Source organism: Apteryx mantelli, chromosome 8 (genome assembly GCF_036417845.1).
Source record: "Apteryx mantelli isolate bAptMan1 chromosome 8, bAptMan1.hap1, whole genome shotgun sequence".
Lineage (NCBI taxonomy): Eukaryota > Metazoa > Chordata > Aves > Apterygiformes > Apterygidae > Apteryx > Apteryx mantelli.
The window spans coordinates 28,800,927-28,822,075 of NC_089985.1; the positions used below are offsets into that span (position 1 = coordinate 28,800,927).

General features: G+C 37.5%; 1 long non-coding RNA gene across 1 annotated transcript; it reads right to left on the reverse strand.

Moving 5' to 3' along the window:
* Window positions 1-15,694: 15,694 nt before the first annotated feature.
* Window positions 15,695-20,711, reverse strand: LOC106499461 (uncharacterized). The gene is made up of 3 exons (XR_001295179.2): window positions 20,637-20,711; window positions 19,383-19,486; window positions 15,695-15,750 (listed from the first exon to the last, which is right to left on the reverse strand). It is a non-coding gene; the product is annotated as an uncharacterized lncRNA (long non-coding RNA).
* Between the last annotated feature and the right edge of the window lie 438 nt (window positions 20,712-21,149).

Sequence of the window (21,149 nt, forward strand, 5' to 3'; positions counted from 1 at the left end):
TTTCTTCTTCATTTGCATACCTTCTGTGGTTGATATTTTCTTGGTACTTACTGTCTTCTCTTATGTCAGTACAAGGTATAAATGAGAGAGGATTCAAATCCTTCTGTGTAGTTTGACTCCTCCTTCTGTATAGTTATACCCATTATTCTGTGCAAGTCTTCACCTTGCAAAGGAGGCAAGAGGGACAGAATAACAGCAAGGTGATTATATAGCAGGTGTGTCACTGAAGTGTCTTCTAACTCCTTTTAAAAATTGACTGCAAAATAATCTGAGGGTGCTCTTTCTATCATCTATGAATTTACAAGCATTCCCTTCAAGAATTTCTAGGAAGCTCTGTGTTGTAATTCTGTAACCATTTGGCTGGCTCTAATCAATAGCAGAGTTGATAATCAGAAATATATTTTTAAAAGTCCAACATGACATTTCAGAAATCATAGTTGAGGGATGTCTCCTTTACAATCCATTTTTTTCACTGCCATGGACCCAAATCTTTAAACGGGTAGAGAAGACGCATGTCATTGTTACTGATGTGCATTTTGCCTGTTCAGGCTGGGTAATTTGTAGTGAGTGGGTTTAATCAAGACTGGAAGTACTGTTCTACCCATAACAATAACAGTATAATTTGCTTTTGTTCATTTTAAATATGTGGGACAAAATGTACTCTCTTATGACTCACCTCTGTAATATTCTGACACATAAGAACAAACGATCTGCAAAGTGATATTAAATGCTGTGCCATATTAACTCCTTTTATCTTCTTCCTTTTCCAGAATGGAAAAAATACAAAACCAAATCAGAAGAAATCTTTCATCAAGTATTCTTTTCAATCATTCTGCTCAGGTCAAATTAAATAAAGAAATCATTTCCTTCAAATTGTCCTAACCTATTATATTTATGACATGTGACATAATTGCCAAAATAAGTCCATTACACAAATAAATCTCGTTAGGGTATGCCTGCTGTATGCCCTCCACTTATGTGGTATTATTTGGTTTCTTTGCATGTACAGTTGTTCAAGGATTTGATATGTGGACTTTTGATAGATTCAACACTTTTAAAGGATATTTTGGAACTGAAGGCTCATATTGTTCTATTGTTTGCAAACAGAATTTCCACAGTGACCTCAAAGAAATAATCCACTTAAAATCAGTGACCCATAGATTCAAGTTCTAATCATCATGCCATACTAGCTCACCAGTTAATTTCTACCATCAACCAACAGGCAGAGAACTACTTTTTCAGACTTTATCAGTTTCACAAACATTAGTCTTAAAAATTTATATTCTCCCAGAATTTCTCTAATATTTACAGAATTAAACCACCAAATAAACAATAAAACTACTAGTTATGACCAGCTGTTTTAAAAAGACTTTCTTCATTCCTCTTTTTAATAGTGTGATTCTGAACCTCTTTGTTTGGGAGATGTGGCCTGTATGTGACTTTTAATTGTGGCTCAAAAGAAGGTGAAATTCTGTTAAACGGACAGCTTTTCATTTAAGAAATATGATAAAGAATGGTATTTTTGATAAAGGTACCTCTAACATATTAGTTACTAATCCAGGCATCTTCTAATTAAGAGGTTAATTAATGAAAGAGGCAATCAAAAAAGGAATTCTAAACCATCTTCATTTGATAATGTTTCTCCCACTGACGTGCTAGAATAGACACTAGAGATATCATAGAAGTCCACTGTTAAAATTTCACCAGCTGGAAGGCTGGACTCATTTCTCTGCTTCTCCAGGAGCCAGTACAGTCCCTGATGGGGGTGATTTACTCTGAGGCAGGTGAGAATTCTTGAGAACACTTATTTTTTCACTTCAAAAGAACTAATTAGCCTCATGGTATTTTCAAAATATCTCTCTCATCCACAACAAAGGACTCTTTAGTTGTATTTTTTTCTTACCATTTAATAGACAAATGGCATGCTAACTTTGGCAGAAGGGTGGAAGGGTTAATCTGAAAATCCGTGACCTTCAGCACTTTCACAGAGTGGTTGGCAGCCTAAATCCTGGAGGAGGCACAGCCGAAGGTCGTAGAAGTCCTGTACAGCTCCACAAGGACCATGATCTTGCTCCACACCTACTTGCATACAAAGTGATTTACATACTACGGTCTATGTAACGCTCCATTTAAAGTTCCTTATTCATTGCTACTGGAGGACAGCTGAAGGGTTTGGGAGGGAAGGTAAGGGAGGGATGCAGGTAATAGGAGAAAACTTGTCAGCTTTACAAGGCTCTTTTTTATTTTGCAGCTGGTGCATAATCGGGATGGTATGGACAGTAAGGGACAGGCCATGTCCCCAGGGAGTTTACAATCTACATAAACAAACAAATAGAAGAAGCTAAAGTGATCTCCTCTGCACAGACAGAAAAGCAATCCTAGCACTTGACTCACTGGCGAGTCTCATCTTCTGATACACCACGCTGGGCCCTGGCAGGCATTTCTCTCAAGCGATTAGGATGAAGCATGATGCTTTCAGTTTCAGATGCATCTATTCCAATTCATACAATAATAAAAAGTCATCTGAAACTGATAACTCATCAAAGAAATGAAAAATGTAATCTATTGTTTCTTGTGAACAAATACTGATAGGATTCTCAAAGCTGTGACTGAGTGAAATTCTTCTGTTCTGTTTAATAACCTGTAATTAATGCTGCTGTTTGCAAAATGTGCGTGTTTTTCCAGATTCCGGTTCTGTTACAAAATCACAGTCAGATTACTACTAGTTGCTCCTGACACAGGAAACAGAACACAGCTGCATTTAAAAATAAAAACAAAAGTATCCTTTTAATGTAGAACCCTTTTACATTTACAAATGTGAAAGGGGACATACTGATGGAGATCTGTGGGTAATCTACATCTCTTAATAGTTTTATAATCAAACATTTCCTAGTCTGTGAAGATTTTTGAACTTTTACACCTGCTATCTGTGATCCTGGAACTAATGCTTCTATTCCTTCTATTTTCTATTACTTCTATTCTTTCTATTGAAAGGTTTTTACCTTTCAATATGTTGCCATTTTTCACACATGAAAAAAGAGAGATGTCAAACATTTGACAGAAGTTATATCTAATACATCAAATGTGGAAGAGAGTTAAAGAATTCTTGTAGTCATTAATCCATGAATTAATAGGTTTTCATTTCTGAAACATAACAGAAAGTAAGCAGTTGTGAATCTAACACTGTCAATTAAATAAGATTTTCTTTTTTAAACTGTTTTGGAGGCAATGTAATGGGTTAAAATAAATCAATCTGAAACAAGCATTTCTGAAAATGGTCACCCAGTTGTAAAGTTACTTTCCAGAGAGAAAAAAAAAATAGTGATCATAAGAGGAAAATTTTTATAAAAGTCAGTAAAAATGACGGAAGAGATTAGCTTGGAATAAATCAGCATTGTAACCTTTACATTTTTATACCACTACCTAAATTATTTTATCCTCCTTCTTCCAAAATTTGAATTTAACAAATACTTGAAATCATAGAGGAGTTATTTATATTTTAATGATAGGGTAAAAAAGTATCTATCAGAGTAATTATCACTCATCTGTTTTACAATGCAATGCATTGACCTTTCTGACAAAGCAGCACATGCTGGGCAAAACTCTACAGCCTCTGCAAGCCAGCTTTAGTCAAAGAAACTTTTATAACTTTTTACTTTGCTTAAGTAAATAGAAAGGTGTTTAACCCCCCCCCCCAAAAAAAAATATAACTACTTAACTGGTTTAACTTCTCATTGAGACAGTTTTGATTAAATTATGCAGTAGTATTTTTGTGGATTTTTATCAGAGATGTTAACATAATCCTTTCAATTATAAACTAACTCAAAAGAGTAAGGATGCTGTTATTTAACATTAGCTCTATAGTGGCATAGTCATAACCCTTTGCTCTGTTGTAACAGTAAAGCATGCATTTTGAAATCAGTAACAAAATATTTCAAAGGTGATCCTAGCTATCAATGATATTTCCCCAAACAAGAATATATACTAGCAATTCGACAGGTTCATTTTGATTTCTTTTTCTTTTTTTTTTTGTACTGATTCTCTTCTTGTCATTTTTCATATTTTTAAGTAAAATACTTCAATGTTATTTTATATGTATATTATAAAATGCAAATCTGAAGTCTGTTCAAAAGCAATAGGAAGATTTCCATTAACTTCAGAGGGTTTGGGGTTATAAGCAATACAAAAGCCAGCTGATTACCACAAAAAGCAGTCCTGAAACGGCAAACTATTTCATTTCAGAGATACAGTTCTCTCCTTGAGCCATGCCACCGCAGCTAGCATCAACAGAGATGCAAGAATATGTGATTCCTGCAGATAAATGATAAAAAATTATCCCCATATTTTAAAACTTAAAAGTGAGCAGAAAGGGACTTTGTTTTGTATATACCAAAGAAAACAAAATGGAGTTAGAGTGAAACAACAATTTATGCAGCCAAATTCAATTTTGGAAATGGCTTCATATTTCTACAACCTTTTTCTTAGAATTCATAGTATCTTACAGTATCTTACAGCAAAGTGTGATCTTTTAATTTTAGGATCAACCACAAGCCAAAACCATAAGCAGGAGCTCAGTCCCAAGGATTCCAATGAAATGAAAGCAGTTGGATTTCCTGGAAGAAAATGATTTTTGAAGGAGAGAGATTCCTCTTAATGAAAAGAAAAAGCACTCATTTATGATGTGAGAAGGTCTCTTTGTGGAGGTATTTAATTAAGAATGATCTAACTTTATTATAAGCCATCCTCGTAGTGTTGGCTTACTTCAAGTAATGTCTGTGCTAAAGAAAGACAGTAAACAAATTTATATCCGTAATTAGAAGAAATTTAATTTTCAGTGTGATAGGCAGGCCTGTAAGAATATAGCTCTCAGAATTTGTACAGATATAGCCATAAACCAGGTAAAGTGTTTACCTCTGAAATCTCATCAAGCCTTTTGCTTTTGATAAACAGTAGGATTTGATAAACAGTAGGCTAATGAAAGAAAACTATATCTCAAGTAATAGGATTGCTAGAGTCTCACTGGTGGAGCAAGAAGGAACTAGACCTTCAAGGTCTGAGAGCATATTGTGAAGGAAGGGAGCAAAGAGGAATTCACATCTTGTACATGGCAATACTGGTCTTCTTTGACTTTGCTTGCTAAAGAGTGGAGAGTTGGATTTATAAGACAGACAAAGCACGCATTTGAGTTTGGTGGCAGACCTCTGCCTGACTGGATTCACTGACCAAATCTCAGATGCAAGAACTTAATAATCAGAAAGGCCCATACACATCTAAAAGTACAGTAGTAGGGACAAAGCTCATTGCATGTGTGAATCATAGTTTCTGCAACTGCATTCGCCAGGTACTTGGGCTTGAAAAGAAAGCTTAACTTTACGTATTCAAAACAGAAGCATGTCCAGAAGTGTCATAAAGGTTCTTAGAGGGCTGCCACATGCATTTCTGTGTACGTATTAGACACAGTAGATCACATATATAAGCAAATGCAAGCACGGAAAGAGTAAGTCTGACTTCAGCTATTTAAAGACTAAAAAGCTCTGGGACTTCTTCAGCAACTTGTGACTCCAGTAGTAATGCTACTGGTTGTAAAAAAAATTCATCCTTACTTTGTCACTGCTTAGGATTGAATTTTACCAGCTTTTACCTAAGGTTACAGTAATTCTGATAAGAATTTCTATGTATAAGGAACACCAATTGACTTTAAAATGAGCTGAACTGGATTCACAATAGTATATACAGAGGAAAACATCTGGCATACAGCCTCATAAAGAAAAGTTGAATCTGCTCCGAAATGTGAAATGTACACAAATAATGTGTACATTAGGAGTATTTTTTTTAATTTGTTACATTAATTAGTAACAAAATATTTAGTAGCATTTTAACATTCTGATTGCCAGAGGTCATAGCTAGTTAATACTAAACCCAGAAATAATGTATGCTACTTCTGTTTTCAAGCTTGGGAAACTGGAGTAGGCACAGAACTGTTTACTCAGTAGAAGCAAAACAGAAGAGAAATGAAGGAAATGCAAAGAAGGGCACAAAAAAATGCACAGCGCTAGCACTATACCATCACTGCAGCAAAAGCAAGAAGCCTTTGAGTAGCCAGATTCGAATTAGGAAAGTGTTGAACATGGATGTGTCTGTAAGGATATTGGAGAAGTACTGTGTCTGTTGAAGTCTGACTAACTCTGATCAAATATCAGGACACTTATAACAGGACATTTCATCTCATCTAGAATAATGGCTTTGATTCTTTTATTTTCATTTTGGCCATTAAGTTATTGGCCAGTATGTTGTCAGATTTATTACTTCTGAGAAGTACTTAGCCTTTAGGATGAAGGCAAAACATCTACTTCTTATCATTTCAGGTCTTACTGCACTTGAGCTGTACTTGAGAAGGAAAAACTGCCAGTGAATTTCCACATTTCCAGTTTGAATGGCTCCTGGCTCCTTAGTTTGTTTTTCAAGAGGATCAATCTTTCCTACTATTTTTATTGTTAGCTTTCATAGTCAATTATCCACTCTCTTCTGAGGTCCTCTGGTGTCTAATAAGGGCTGACTGGCAGAGGAATTGTCTTAGGAAAGTATATTACTCTTTGCTCACTGATGACACTACAGCTAGAAGCACCTTGCTACCATAAGGATGACCAAGAGTTTGGAATGAATTATGTAAATGAAATGATTAAGAAGTTGAAATGACAAATGTAAATTTTGAGGAAATATTAAAAGAAGTAAATCAGTGTAGGCTGGCTAAACAAAAATTAAGTGGGATACGTGATTATCTTCTACATAAGCATAAATACCAAAAAAGAGGAACTGTTTAGGATGAAGCCCAAGGAGAGGTAACTAGTGCTAACTGGACTAAACTAAGCAATGGAAAATATCAGAAGAATGCAAGAGCTGGTGGTTTGTGAAGTGTTCTCAAAAGGTCACTGGTACACCCTGAACAGTATGGCCAGTTTTAACAGCCTAGTCAATGGCATAAAGTTTATTCAGTAGATGTTTTTTTAAAGGTGGTGGTGGGGGGTTGTTATGTTTTATTTTGCCATCATATCATTATTTTCATATTAAAGGCCAGATCTTCAGCTCATGTTTGTCAGCTCCACCAACAACAGTGAATACTACAACAGGATCCAAACTTAGTTTTATATGAGCAAACAGGTCATGAACTGATGATAAGATAGATTAGACTTAGTCATAGTCCACAAAAGGATATAGAATCCAAAAACCTTCTTGTAGTAGAAGGAGAAAAAAGATAGTGAATCACTGCAGGCAAGGTTTGCCTGAGTAGATTTTTTTCATAAGAGAATGGAAAGATAACATGTATGGAAAGATAGCGTGGTTCATGGCAGTAACATAGGCCATTGCATTTTTGGAAAGATGCTAGCAAGCTATGAAAGACAAGACAAGGCTTATAAGTGCTTGAAGAAAAAACTTGGTGACTTACATTTTTACTTAACATTTCCCTCTTTTTAATAAAAAAACACTACCAATTTTGTAAAGATTTACATCTTAAACAAACAGTAACAACTACATCCTAAATGTGAAATACAGTGCACATGCACACAAAGATCTTGATTTGGAATATAAAGCCACCAATGGTAACTTATATATCTTTTACTTTTTGGGAGGATATATAAACTGTAATGGAAGATAAAAGAGACAAAGAAAAGTTTTCCCAGCTAAGCCAACATAGAAAAATAAAGTAACATGCTATAGGGCAATCCTCTTTGTAAAGAATTCAGACAGAAAAAGTTTAACTTAAGAACAAATTAATGATCCCAAAACAGTCATGCTATTGCTTCATCATATTTAGGAAACAGCAAAATCAAGCGGTATGTGGTATTGACGACCAGTAAAGATACTATCAATACTAGACTCCAAATAGAGAAAACATCCATAAAAAATGTTTTTTGCTTCAAAATTCATAGGTTAGTATATTGATTTCCTTCTTCTTTGTACTTAAGCTACTTCTGTGAATTCCAATATCCAATAGTTCATTTGTCAAAGTAAAGTATTGACAAAAATTCAGCTTTTTCTCCAAACCTTCAGGAGTGGAGAATCTGAAGATTTGCAAAGCTGAGTCATTCCAGTATTTGCTATCCTTACACTGATAAAGTTTTTCTCAGTGTTAACCAAACCACCCCTTTTGCATTTTAAGCTTAACCTATGCATAGTGGTCCTGAAAATCATATATTCTGCATTCTCTCCTTTTACTTATTCAAATACTGTCTCTGGTGTTTGCACGCCAGCTCACTGTAATCTCCCATGACTTTTCCATACCTTTTCAACCTTTCTTCACTGACAGAGGAGTTAGAAGGACAAGACCCTGGCTAGTCTCTTTCCTCTGGATTCTTTTCAATTCGTCTGCACTTTCTAAACACCATGCACAAAACAACTGGACACTGCATTCGAGCTGAGGCTTTTGGACTACGAAGTGGTGACAAGCTTGTTTTATGCACTCATAGCACAGCTCTGTTGTTCACAAAATGTTGCAGTAGAACACTGCTGACTCATGTTTTCAGGTTAACCACTGCAGTGTTTTAAACAGTTCCAAGCAGGAAAATTTAGGAGAAATATTAAAAAGATGAAAGTCTGATAAAGAATCAATTTCCTCAGAATTAGTGGCTCTCTGATTCAGAGACAAAAATGAGTTGCAGATTAGAACACAGAATATGACCACAGAACAGCATCACCACTGATTTAGGTTTTATTAACTGAACAATTAATTTATTTATTCTTCCACAACTCAAACCTCACTGAAATAGAGGAAGATCACGGTACCTTTCACTAGACTGTTTCTAGGGACAACTGTAGCCAAGTGCACAAGATAAAGAGAGAAACAGTACTTAAAACTTGATTCACTGAAACACTTGCAAGGAAGTTAACCGTGCTACTGAATTTCTGGTGTGGATACAGATAATAAAACTAGGCCTACAGAAATAATTTTGTTTCACAAAACAGCAACAAGACATCAGCAACAGTTTTATAACACTAGATCCTTTAGATGCAGAAGCAGTAAATCAGTGAACAAAAATTTCTTTTAAAGCATATGAGGTTACATAAAATTCAGCTTCCTGCCCATAATTTCTCATTAAAAAGTTCCATTCCACTTTTTTTTGGAAGGAAACAATTGCTTTGCATGTTTCTGTGCAAGGTTGAAGGATTTAATTGGCTGTCCTCTAGAAAATATTATTCCAAGCCAATGGACTTTCTCCTGGCTAATGAAAACAATTCTGTAGCACACCAAATACTTTTTCACAGTTTTTCACACTTCCATGCATAACCACAATGATGTGGTTGTATTGTAATGCCCTGATAAACTACGGATTGCAGCATATCATTTTCTGGCTAGGTTCTGGAGCAGGGTTTCCCCAAGGACAGCGTCTCAGCTGTGCAGTCCAAATGACCCTTCCCTTAGCTTACATCCAGCCTCCATCAGTCCAGCCGGCATCAGATAGGTTTCGTTTGCTATTGCAAGTGGTAGGAATAGCTACCGCTGGTTCCAAAGCCAGTCCCAATGCTCAGTCATTACTGAGAGTGTTTGTTAAACACATTCTTTTAGGATCAGCGGAAGAAAAGTCCTCTACCTCCTTTGCAGCATAAGAATACTTAGTAACATTTCTCAAGGCAGGAGACTGCAGGAACAGAAAATCTGGAGTGTTACGAGCAAGGGAACCACACTTTGCTATTCGATTTGACTGCCCACAGGGAAGCAGGAGCCTGTGGAAACTCAGTATATAGGATATCTCAGTTGCATTAAGCCATGACCAGACCCATCTCATTCACAAACACTGTCTCTGTTCCTAAATTCACTTAATCCTAAACACTACCTATGCCACTGTTGGGATTATCCCAGTGACCTCATTAGACAGAGTGGAAGGGCAAGCTACCAAGCCCAGGGACAGTTATAACACTAAGGAACAATTTGTTCTGAGTTATGTAAGAGTTCAGCCTTGAAGATCAGAAAAAAAAATGGAAAATCACTTATACCAAGCAAAATATCAAAAATCCTCCCGTATTTAGAAAATTGATCTAAAAAAATAGTGGCAAAAAATTGTCAACAACATTACCTGCTTTAGTAAACAGTAAACATCAATTCCTCATGAAAGATTACACCTACATCAGCTTAAACTATTTGGAATTATGCTGAAGCTTAGTTAACTCAAGCTTGAATTCATGCTATTTTATATTTGTAAATGTGTAAAATGTTGACAGGAGCATATCTGCATCAGAAATTGAATTTCTGCTTCTTTTTTTTTTTTTTTTTTAAGTGGGCCTGAATTTGAATGAGTAATTCACTCAGGAAGGAAGGAATTAAAATTCTATCACAGTCTTAATTCTGCTGCTGCCAGCCACTGTTACTGCTGACAGATTTATATTTCATGCTCCTTGTTTCACTCATGCAAAGTCTTCTTGTACTTCACATAAGAGCTAATCCATAGACTGCAAAGAACCTAACCACTATTTCATTGAGTTTTAATTAAATGCCATAAAGTGCATGATCTTTGGCTGTTCTGTATTGATTATAAAATTAACCATCACTGGGGTTCACAGCTCAGCAGGCTATAGCTTTTGGAATCAGAATGTGCAAGAAAAGAGCTAGACATTATTTTTGCTAAAACTGAAGGGCTGCCATTTGAGTAACTGACATTTGTACACCACTGTGTGTTAAATGTTTGATTAACTTGAGTATGGGGCAGATTTAGGTCCACTTCACAAAAGGCTAAATGCAAAAATAGCTGTGTTGTGTGCAGTCCCACAGTTTTAACCAGGTGTAGTGAAAGCACAAATTTACCCCATAAGCGTGAAAGAGATGGTTACTGAAAGAAGTTAAAGCTGCTCCGTGTGGTGTAGCTTGGACAAAGGCAACACATTGCCTTAGTGCTTCTTCAAAACTGGGGCCAGCACCTTTCATCAGTAGACAGAAATGTTCCTAAATGCTGCTTCTGACCCTTTGACTAAAGGAACTTTAGGTCTTCTTGTTCTGATATGTTTGCCTGGCTTTGTGACTTCTTCGGGGAGAGTAAGCTGTGTCCAATATTTTGCCTTCACTGCAGACTAACAGAGTGCAAACAGTTTCCATGGATCGACTGACACATGCTAGCTTATTTCTGTGTTTAAATCTCCAGGTCACCCCCTTGTGATCTGGCTTCACTCACATTCCTTGAGAGAGCCTTTGAATAAATACTGTGCTTCACATTTACCAAAGCCCTTCATTTTGAGTATTTCTTTGTTACAGCATAGTGCTTGGTACAGTTTCCATCTCTACCTGATTTAACTTTTTTTTACTTAAAACTTTTTCTCCTGGATAATAGTAATGGTCAACAGTCAAATGTTAAGGCATCAAAGAATTCCTGATTCTACCCCAATGACTATTTCAATGGATATTAAATGGTAGTTCTCATCATCACCTACCTACTGAAAAGGTCACCATTACCACTGGATCTAGTATGGCTGGTTGAATCTTAAAGAAGTTGAATTATTGCTTAAAAATAATGGATGCCTCTTATACTACTGGGACATGATCTTCAACCTACCTGTCCTTCAGTGTGGATTTCTCTTTGGCTTCTTCAACAAACGTTGCCAGACTCCTGATGTATTAACTTGGTTCTTCCAGGTGGAGTTAATGCAAACTGTCTATTTACCACTTATCTGAAATCTGTGCACCAGGACAGCCTGAAAGATTAGCCATGAGTTCAGCCTAACTTTTAGTGTCCCTGAGCAGAATCACCTGAGCCATTTCTCTGCCAACATTACAGCACCAAGGAAAAGACCCAGAATTTCCAAATCACGCTTACTAGAAAAATTGAAAGTAAGCTCATTTTCAAAAATGCTTGAATAGAACAAGGTAAAACTACCTCTCATCATAATTAATAATAAAGTAGTGACCTCATTTAAACACTTGAAAATCCTACAGTTTTCTGGCCCATGTCAGGGGAACACAGTCACATTTATTTATCAAAACGGGGTTCTCACTGTGTGCCCACACTCACCCTATCCCCAGTTCTGATAGGCTGAGAAGTCAAATTACAGTACAACGCATGGGGACACATTGCACCACAGAACACAAGGGAGATTACTGGTGAGAAGAAACTCTGCTATACAACAAAAACTCCAGGTTTTCAATTCCTGCCCAACCAGTTTGCAGTCTGTGTTACATTATAGCATTTCGTGAAATAACAGCAGAACCGTTGTATGAGCTGAGGTTTCCTGGCATCAGCATCCTGGATTATAATTAATCTTTGCAATGATCACCAGTTTTGCCCTTATCAACAATCTAGGGAAAGATCTGATCAGGGTCAAGAGTGAACATAGGGATTTTTTTGGCACTGGAAATATCATTTCCCCTCAGATATTTCAATTATCACCTTTAGACACAACAGAAGACTCACCTTAACAGACATAGCAGAGCTATAAATTATTAGGAAGGTTGATATAAAACAAGATGATGGAAAAAAATGAGAAATAATGCTCTGGTATTGGAGCCTATTTTAATTTTGGAGATTAATGATGCATGTCCAAAATTCTTATTCATTGATAAAGGGCTGAGAAAGAAAAATGGTACAAGCATCAAAACTATAGGTGTGGAAAATGGGAAAACAGGTGGCCTAGAATAATCACCACTTACCTGCTAGAAGACAAAACAGTGTATTTCTTGGTCTGATATATCATCCAGCCCTCCCAAAAGAAGATTTATGCGAGAACAGCTTTAGGATACCATTCCCCTGTGGTATGTCCTGTTGGAACACATTAAAAAAATGTATGGAGCTAAAAGCCTGGCAAAGGAAAGAAAACCATTGCCAAACAGAACGGAAGAGGGAGGTAAAAGAACAAGTGGATGCACTAGTAGGGTAGGAGGAAGCTGTCAGTATTTAAGGGAAGAGTAACAAGGTCAATGACTAAGAAGCATATGGAAATATACGGTGAGAGCAAAGAAAAGGCAGTAAATAAACGGCAAAACCCACACAACACAAAGCATGAGGGGAAAAGTTAAAGGAAAGAGAAAGGGAACTGCTTCTGTAGCAATGGGTGTCAGCCGGTGGTGCTGGTAAACAAAATAGAAACCACTGGACTAATGGGGAGAAAACAGGAGAATTTACACAGAATGGAAAGTAACTCTTTACAACTTACTGAGCGGCTTGAAGCAAGTAAGAAGCTTCAAAGCGAGGAGAGCTCTGCAAAACAGAGTATGCCTGTGCAGCAGCTGGGACGCCAACGGCAGTCTGGCCAGGATGGGCACCCTCAGGCCACCGAGGGGGTGGTTCTGGCTGCAGCGAGGGGTGGAGAAGCCCCTGCAGGCCTCACTGCAGCTTCACGCTGTTGCTACTCAAACTCACCAGCCCCCAAAAAGCTTACAAACACTCTATCTCCTCTCTCTAATACGAACTTATAACCGCAAGATGTTTTCAGTGGTTCAGTGTTGTGTACAGAGGGATGTGTAAAAGAAACTTTATATCTATATTTTGGGCAGCAAGAGAAACTCAGATATCTATTTTTAAAAAGTCATTTATTATCATGACTATGTGACAGCATAGAAGGCCAATACAGAACTAAGAGATAAAGTACCTTGATCTGTTGCTCCACAGTTAGACTTTTTGCTGCTGAATATTAATCCTAAATAATCCTAAATAATTAATCCTAAATAAGAAGAGTATTATCTTCTATTATAGTCAGTTTATGAGCAAATGCTACTTTTGGAGACGCATACATGTAGCTACCGTGGACGTCCACAGGACATACACTTACTTGTCTCATCACAGAAGCAGAGCTGACGGGATCACCAGCAACGCCAGCCCTGCAGACATGTCTAGCCAGGTCCCTCGGCTTCACTGCTGTCCCCCGGGACTTCCTGGCACGCATCTGAGGCAAAGGCTGAAATTCAGATCTCACGGAAGTCTAAGGCAAAACCCCATCGACTTTAGCGTGGCCAGGACCACACTCAGCAGAGGTAATGAAATACAGCTGAGGTTGCATTGCTGTCAATAGCGCAAGAGCCACAAAAGGCATGATGCTGGCACTCCGCAGGCCTCAGTTCAGTGCAGCTAGAAAAGGCTTCATAAAAACAGGGAAAAAAGTAGAAAACATTCAGAAAGGAGCAGCAATGTGATGATAACTGGGGTATATAATACACAGAAAAAAAGAAGATAGCTTGGGTGTATCTATACAGTTACTATACCAGACCTAACTTGTGTCCCAGAAACAGTTGCAGATGCACCAATGCAGCATCTCCAGGACCTGAGACACAGAATGCTCCATCTCCCTGAAAACGTAGCGCCTCACTCCGCTGTTTCATTACTTACAATCTGGTAAAGATCCCTGATGCTCAGCCTAAACAGTTCTCTCTTCTTTCTTTTGTTTTTTAAGCACAGTTCTTTTCCATTAGTGACTTGAGCAACATCCTTTTCAGGGGACAGCAGCAAGGCAACAGTCAGCTCTTGCAACAGTGTGCTCTCCTGAAGGAAAGAGCTTTCACAAATAGTGGGGGTGGGATTTATTTATTTTTTTACATTTTGGATATTTTTCAAGAAAGAACTGGGAAATGAGGGAAGTGAGTAAAACTTTTAACTTTGTTAAAAGATTGTTTTCCTTTATGTAAACAGCCCCAGGGAATTTGATGAGACCAAGTATTCAAACAAGCAGATTTTATTTCATAATAAATGAGCTTTTAAATTATTCTGGCATATTCAATCACACAAACAAGTTTCTCCCAAATCAGAAAAACTTTTATTGATTCTTTTTCCCATCTTCAGAAAATAACCTTACTTATTTCCTCACATAAGTCTTGCTTGCCTTTTTTCCTGAATCTTGTGATCTCATTTTTCACTGACATCACCAGCCACTCTTTTCATTAGGATTTAGAGATTTATTAAACATTTCATGGTAATCTTGGTAATATATTTGTGATGTATTGAATTCAGTCTTAATGAAGTCTTGTTTTAAAGATATGTAAACAAGAGGGACCAGTTCTCCTCTAATGTAATTTGGCAGTGGAAACTTCCATAGAGAGGAAATGAGTTGTCCCATGGTTGGGATACTGGGCTGGAACTCACAAATTCCTGGTTTAGTTTCCTGTTCTGCTGTAGACTTCGCGGGTGACCTCAGATAAGTCAGTTAGCTTATCTCTGCCTCTGATCCCCAGGAATAAAACAAAGTAATAATGGTTTCATGGTTAACAGAGGAAAGAAAATGAGATACAGCCATGAGGAGCTTAACGCTGTCGGCCCAGCTGAGCCATCCCTATTCAGATTCAGGGTTTGCTTACCCTGCCACCTCATCTGTATCTGTACAGTTTTCATGTATGAAAAGGCCTTTAACCATTTAGCCCCTGTCCTTTATTTCCTTAAACTTTTCCTGTCTTTCCTCTATTCTCTGCACACTCTTGACTGCCTTATCCCCTCCTCTTGCACATGTCTTGTTTCATCCCGGAACCTGCACCCATCACTGACACCTGTTTTCAGGTACAAAACAGGAAATTTGATAGGCTAATCAATGCAAATGATTTACTCTGATCTTTTTCATGAGCATCTGGAAACTCCACAAGAGCAAATTAGATCATTTAAACAACTGTCATAAATTCTGTGTGACCCTAACAAACATTTCGTGCTGGGTGCGAGAACCAGCGCGTCCTTTTGAAGAGAGCCCTGAGCCCGAGCTCAGAAACCTACCGCACACAAGCTGCTGCTTCGCCCCGCAGCACGGCTCCGCGGAGCTGCAGCTGGCGAGGTCAGTCCAAGAAAGAAGTGAAGCCCTCTTGGAAAAGAAACGGAGAATTTCATGCATTTTAAGCACTAATGTTTTCTTTCCAATTAAACATCAAAGTTACTTTAAATTTAAATATTTTAAAATCTAGACAAGATTCCTGACTGTTAACAGAGGATAAAATATATTGTTATAAAGATTAAATATGTCACACTTTATATTGAGTACGTTTACAAAGGGCTACTAATGATTCACGATAGATGGTTAAAATAAGCAACAAGCAGTTGTAAGTCATGATAAAATGTAAACCACAGAGCTTTTGCATTTTTGAATGATCTCTTTTAAATACTATTAACTATATATATGCCATTAATAAATACAGTATTTTTATAATACAATGTAAATAAAGTTTATATAAAGTGCCACCACTGATAGGGAAGATGGAACAAATATCCAAAGTAATCAGCATTTTCCAAAATATTCTTTGAGAAAAATCAAAGGAGCTTTGATAAATCAAACCATTGAAAACCAGACTGTTGTTTTTAAGAAAAGATTAATTTTAATATTTACTCTGTAACCAAACATAAAGCTGTTCTGCATAAACCGCACCAGAAAGTAATTTTTGTTTTGATTCTGAGATTACTAGGGAAATATAACAGATTCCCCAACACCTCTTTTGTAAAAGCCAAATGGAAATCCAGACTCAAGAGCTGCATACTTTCTTCTGTTCTAGACTTTGATCCATGTCCATGTATGACTAGCTTTTGGGGTGTTTTTTTACATTCTTAATCCCAGCTTCAAAGCTGTTAGATCTGTTAGCCAAGTATGCACCAAAGGCTGTAGGTATGATTACTGCCAGTGGAGTTTAGAATTATAGTGGAAAGTGATGACTCAGATTGATGGTTAATATTTCTAGCAAACCTATCACTTTAGATTGCTATATTCCAACTCTTTGTCTCAGTAAAATCAGATTATTTTTTACAATAAATTCTTGAGTAGAAAAATCCAGCAGGAGCTTAAGCCTTTCAGAATTTCACCAGCTGCATTTGGACGTACGTCTATAAATAACCATAGTTTACCAAGAGTCTGTTAGAGTATTGCTGTTCTTATCTGCCTGTGATGTAAGTAAGGGTACACTGAGTTTTCATGTTACATTTTCCTTAAGAGCTTCATATGTGGGAAAACTTTCGCATTCTTCCATTTTAAAGGTGTAGATACTAATCTATTGTACATCATCACTCACCCTTTTTTTGTAAATGGGATCCATTTTTGTAAATGGGATGGCATCAGATGCCATCCAAAAACAAACAAAAAAGAGAAAAAACGTCTCCTAAATTAAGATGTTTCATTAAATCAATATCACAGAGAAAAACTTCAGTTTTCTTCTTATCTGGAGAGATTAAACACACAAAAAGGTCTCTATTTCCTCCACAAAGTGATGTCAGCTCTATTCTTAATCTCTCATTTTCCTGACTGAAATCCTATTGTGCATATTTTGCACAGTTCACTATAAAAGCCAGGAGGGTTATGTTTGGTTTCACATGATCCCACTCAAAGCAGCATTTATACTCAGTTTCTACTTTTAATATAAGATTTAAAGTTTGCTACAGAAGCTAAAGTTTTTAAAGGAAACTATCAGAATTCAGTTAAAAGCATTAGGCAATTTTTATATAGCTTGTCATTTAAGATATTACCTATTTCATATCAGACAAACCATGGAACCAGAAAGTTATTCTGTTTTCTATTCTGTGTACTAAGAAAAAAAATCCACTTGCAAGATGGAAAAGTTATGCTAGGTAATCAAATGATTCTCTTACATTTTGTGAAAAATAGTACTGGACCACCTGAAGAAAAAATATTGAAAATATACTTTAAAAAGTCCCATATATTTTCTCCCACTACATCACGTTTGGCATCCTAGACATGATCTCACTTTTTCTTAGCAGTGAAAATAGGAAATCAGTCAGAAACTGATTTCATTTGAATTAAAGGAGCGTGACTGTAGGGAAACAACGATAAACTAATCATGAAATTCACTTTGAGCATAGGAAAATTTGAGAACTGGGACTAAGTAAATCATAACTGAGTAAGAGGTGATGGATTGTCATTACCACCTTGTCTTGCCCGTGTATTCTTATCCTCATCTGGTCACCTAAAGAGAAGGAAGTTCATCCAATCCTTGCTATCTTTTTTGAAAATAATAAAGAAGGCACTGCATACAATGAATGCTAGTGAACATTATTGACAGCTGAAAACCAGATTAAGAGCACCGAATAGATGCCTTAAATTGCATTCCTATCCCTGTTGCTTTTGGCATTACCATTATAAATTCAATTTAACTATTGACATGAGGAGAAAAACTCCACAACTTTACAAATATCCAGCACAACTTGTTCCCAGCCATTTCTTTTCTCTGAGTCTCCCTACATAGTGAACTCTCATCTACTAAGAGCTACAGAAGTAACTATACAGTACATGCAAAATCTCCATCATCCCCAGACTTCTGTAGAGTGAGATCTGTGACACTTGGTGGGCAATCCTTTCTTTTCTCTATAAAACCATTTGCACAAAAGAGGTTAAAAGATAAACTTGGAGAAGAGAGAAAAAACAATCACTCAAGCTGCTAACACAACCTTTTCTCTGCAATAAAGAGCCTGCAGTATAGAGCTTGAGTGGGGATTAGTTGGCAGGCAGTTTCAGAAGAGAAAAAGTTGTAGTTTCCTCTCCCCAAGCCTCTAACACTGTTGTTGCAGCACCACTTTGTAACAAAAGTACGGGAATGGGAAGGCAGGTGGAAAGCAGATAATCTTGTCTCAGGATCTAATATCCTACAGACCTAGAGGGATATACAAAGGTGGAGTTAATGCTGTGAAACCAACTCTTGCAAAAGGGTTTTAGCTCTGTACATAGCTTAGCAAAACCAGCAGCACAGCCACTGCAGGGCATTAGGACATAGTCCAGCATTGGGAGCAAATGTTGGCCGCTAGCAATACGTTCAAATATTTCAATATGATCATCAAATCAACACCACAAAGTCCCACTTATTTAGAGAAATTTCATCTTTTCTACAATGTAAGATAACTACCTTCAGCTAGCTGGCTAATTTCACCCTTTTTTTACAAAAGGTTTCCCAGAAAGCATGGCTACTGACTCACGCACTATTTTCCACAGAATTTGTGCATCAAGCTTTTTTTTTTTTTCCTTTCAATTATATTCCAAGCCCTCCATGCTGTTAAAAAAACCTGAAAGTGATCCAACACTCTGCTGTCTCTCTGAACTTGGAGCCGGACAAATGTGTTTCTGATGGGAAGCCTCTAGATTGCTTCAAAAAGCCTAACTCAGGCTGTTAAGTTTTCAGTGCAGCCTTTTCAAAGATGTGTGGCCTCCTGTTATGACTTGTGACTGAGATTCCTATATACTACAAAAAAGAAAAAAAGAAAAACCTATAACTGTCAGGCAGCCCTGACAGCCTAACACAAAGACGACCTATCCAGCCCATCCAAACCATCACCTGTCAACTTTATTTCATATTCTTTACCTTCTTCTTCATATAAGTTTCTTAGCAGATCTATTGTTCTATTTAAGCCAAGTTGAATTTACCAGGTAACTTCTTTAACGCTGTCCTTATGATTGCAAAGCAAAGTAACTGTATTTGTATGCATTTAATTGGGTTGCCAACATACCAAGTGATAGCTTGAGATGGTGGAGGTGTAGAAGAGGAAGAGGAGGAAGAAGGGGAGTGAGTCCATAACCAGCACCTAAGCAAGCCATTTCCATCTCTCCAGTGCTGCAGCAGATAAAACAAAATGCAGTGAATTAAGTTGTGCTTGGACAAAGGAGAAAGGATTTGTCTTCCTTAATCCCTGTTTTCCATCTGAGAATCAGACCACTTCAGAAGTAAATGCACCAGAAGGGGCACAAGAAACCACATCCTCAGCTTGGGTCCACGGGAGAGGCAACACGGGTTCCTTCCATCATACGTCTGACTCCTTCCTGCAATGAGATACAGCCAAAGCTCTCGTTCTTCTCCCTAAATCATATTTGTTTTGGATAGCTTCTAACAGTGCTAATTCCATTCCTATTCTCTGCCACATTATCGTACAACAAACACAAAAAATTTTCCTTCTTTCAGCCTCCTCCACATTATATTTTACCTTCATTTATAACTACACATGGACCTGAACTGGAAATCCAAATTGAAGTCACCTAAGCTTACATTGGCTGGAAGTTGCAACTCTGATTCTAACTTAAAATGTAGAACCCTGATCCAAGAACTGTGCTGAATTTTAACAAATTTAAAACTTGTCATAAAGTGTTGATCTAACCTTGCTGCTCACATTCTTTAACGAAAAGTGGAAACAATCCTGACCCAGAATGTGTGCATCACCTAAAAACAGACTAGATTCAATATCCAGAACTGACCCTTGCAGCATTATTTCAGTAGAGGATTAAAAGAAACTCTGAATCCCAAATAATATCAACTTTTAAGAAACTCTGATATAAATTCGTATTGAATTTAAGTGGATCAGAAAAAAAATACAACTAAAACAGTAAACTACGCTCACTTCTCTATCCTGGGAGCTGCTCTGAGCTTGCTTTGTTTTTGATCCATAGCTTCACATTTAACATTGATTTTCAGGTTCAAACAAATGCAGAATCCTGTCAAGTTTCTCCACAGCAGATGTTAAAACAGAAACCATGTAAATAACTGATTTATTTTGGTTCAGTAGCCAACAGAAAAAAAAAAAGTTAGTGGTTATTGTTTTGGATTCATCCCAAACTGAAATGTTTCCACATATGCAGCCAATTAAAACAGATCGTTTCAGTTTGAACAAAACATTTCATTCAAGCAGAAACAAATCAGACATGCTTAATAAAGCCAGCAAGCCAGACTCAAAAAGAAATCAGAAAAAAAAAAATTCCGTGGCGCTGTGTACCAAAGGTGGCGATCCTGTCGCTCTTGAACCACAAATGCCGTGCACGCGTCCGGCACGGCTGCTGCGGCAGGTCTGCGGTCCGTGCGAGGGAGGAGGGCTGGCTTTTGCAGAGCTGTGTGCTCTGAACCCTTAGCAGTACGAAGCAAGGAGCCAGCTGCGGCCAACACTGTTTGCCTGAATTGGTGACAAATGACACGTTCAGCCTCAGGGAACTGTTGTCAGCTCCTGCCTCCAAACTGCTGTCAGATTTTCCTCTCCTCGGCTCTTGAGTTACAGCCTTTTGGTCCCTGACTTTGTGAAACTTGGGATGCAGCTCACAGTGACAACGAGTTTCACCATTCTAGCTGTTGGAATAAATAATCCAAAATATGGGTGACCTGAGCATTAATACTGCCCTGTTCACACAAAGAGGAATTTCAGCCAAGAGCTTCATCCTACCAGTAGATCAGAACATTGTGAGACTGAACGCTGTTCAGGAGACTTAAATGGCATCCAAATGTCTTTGTTTATCAC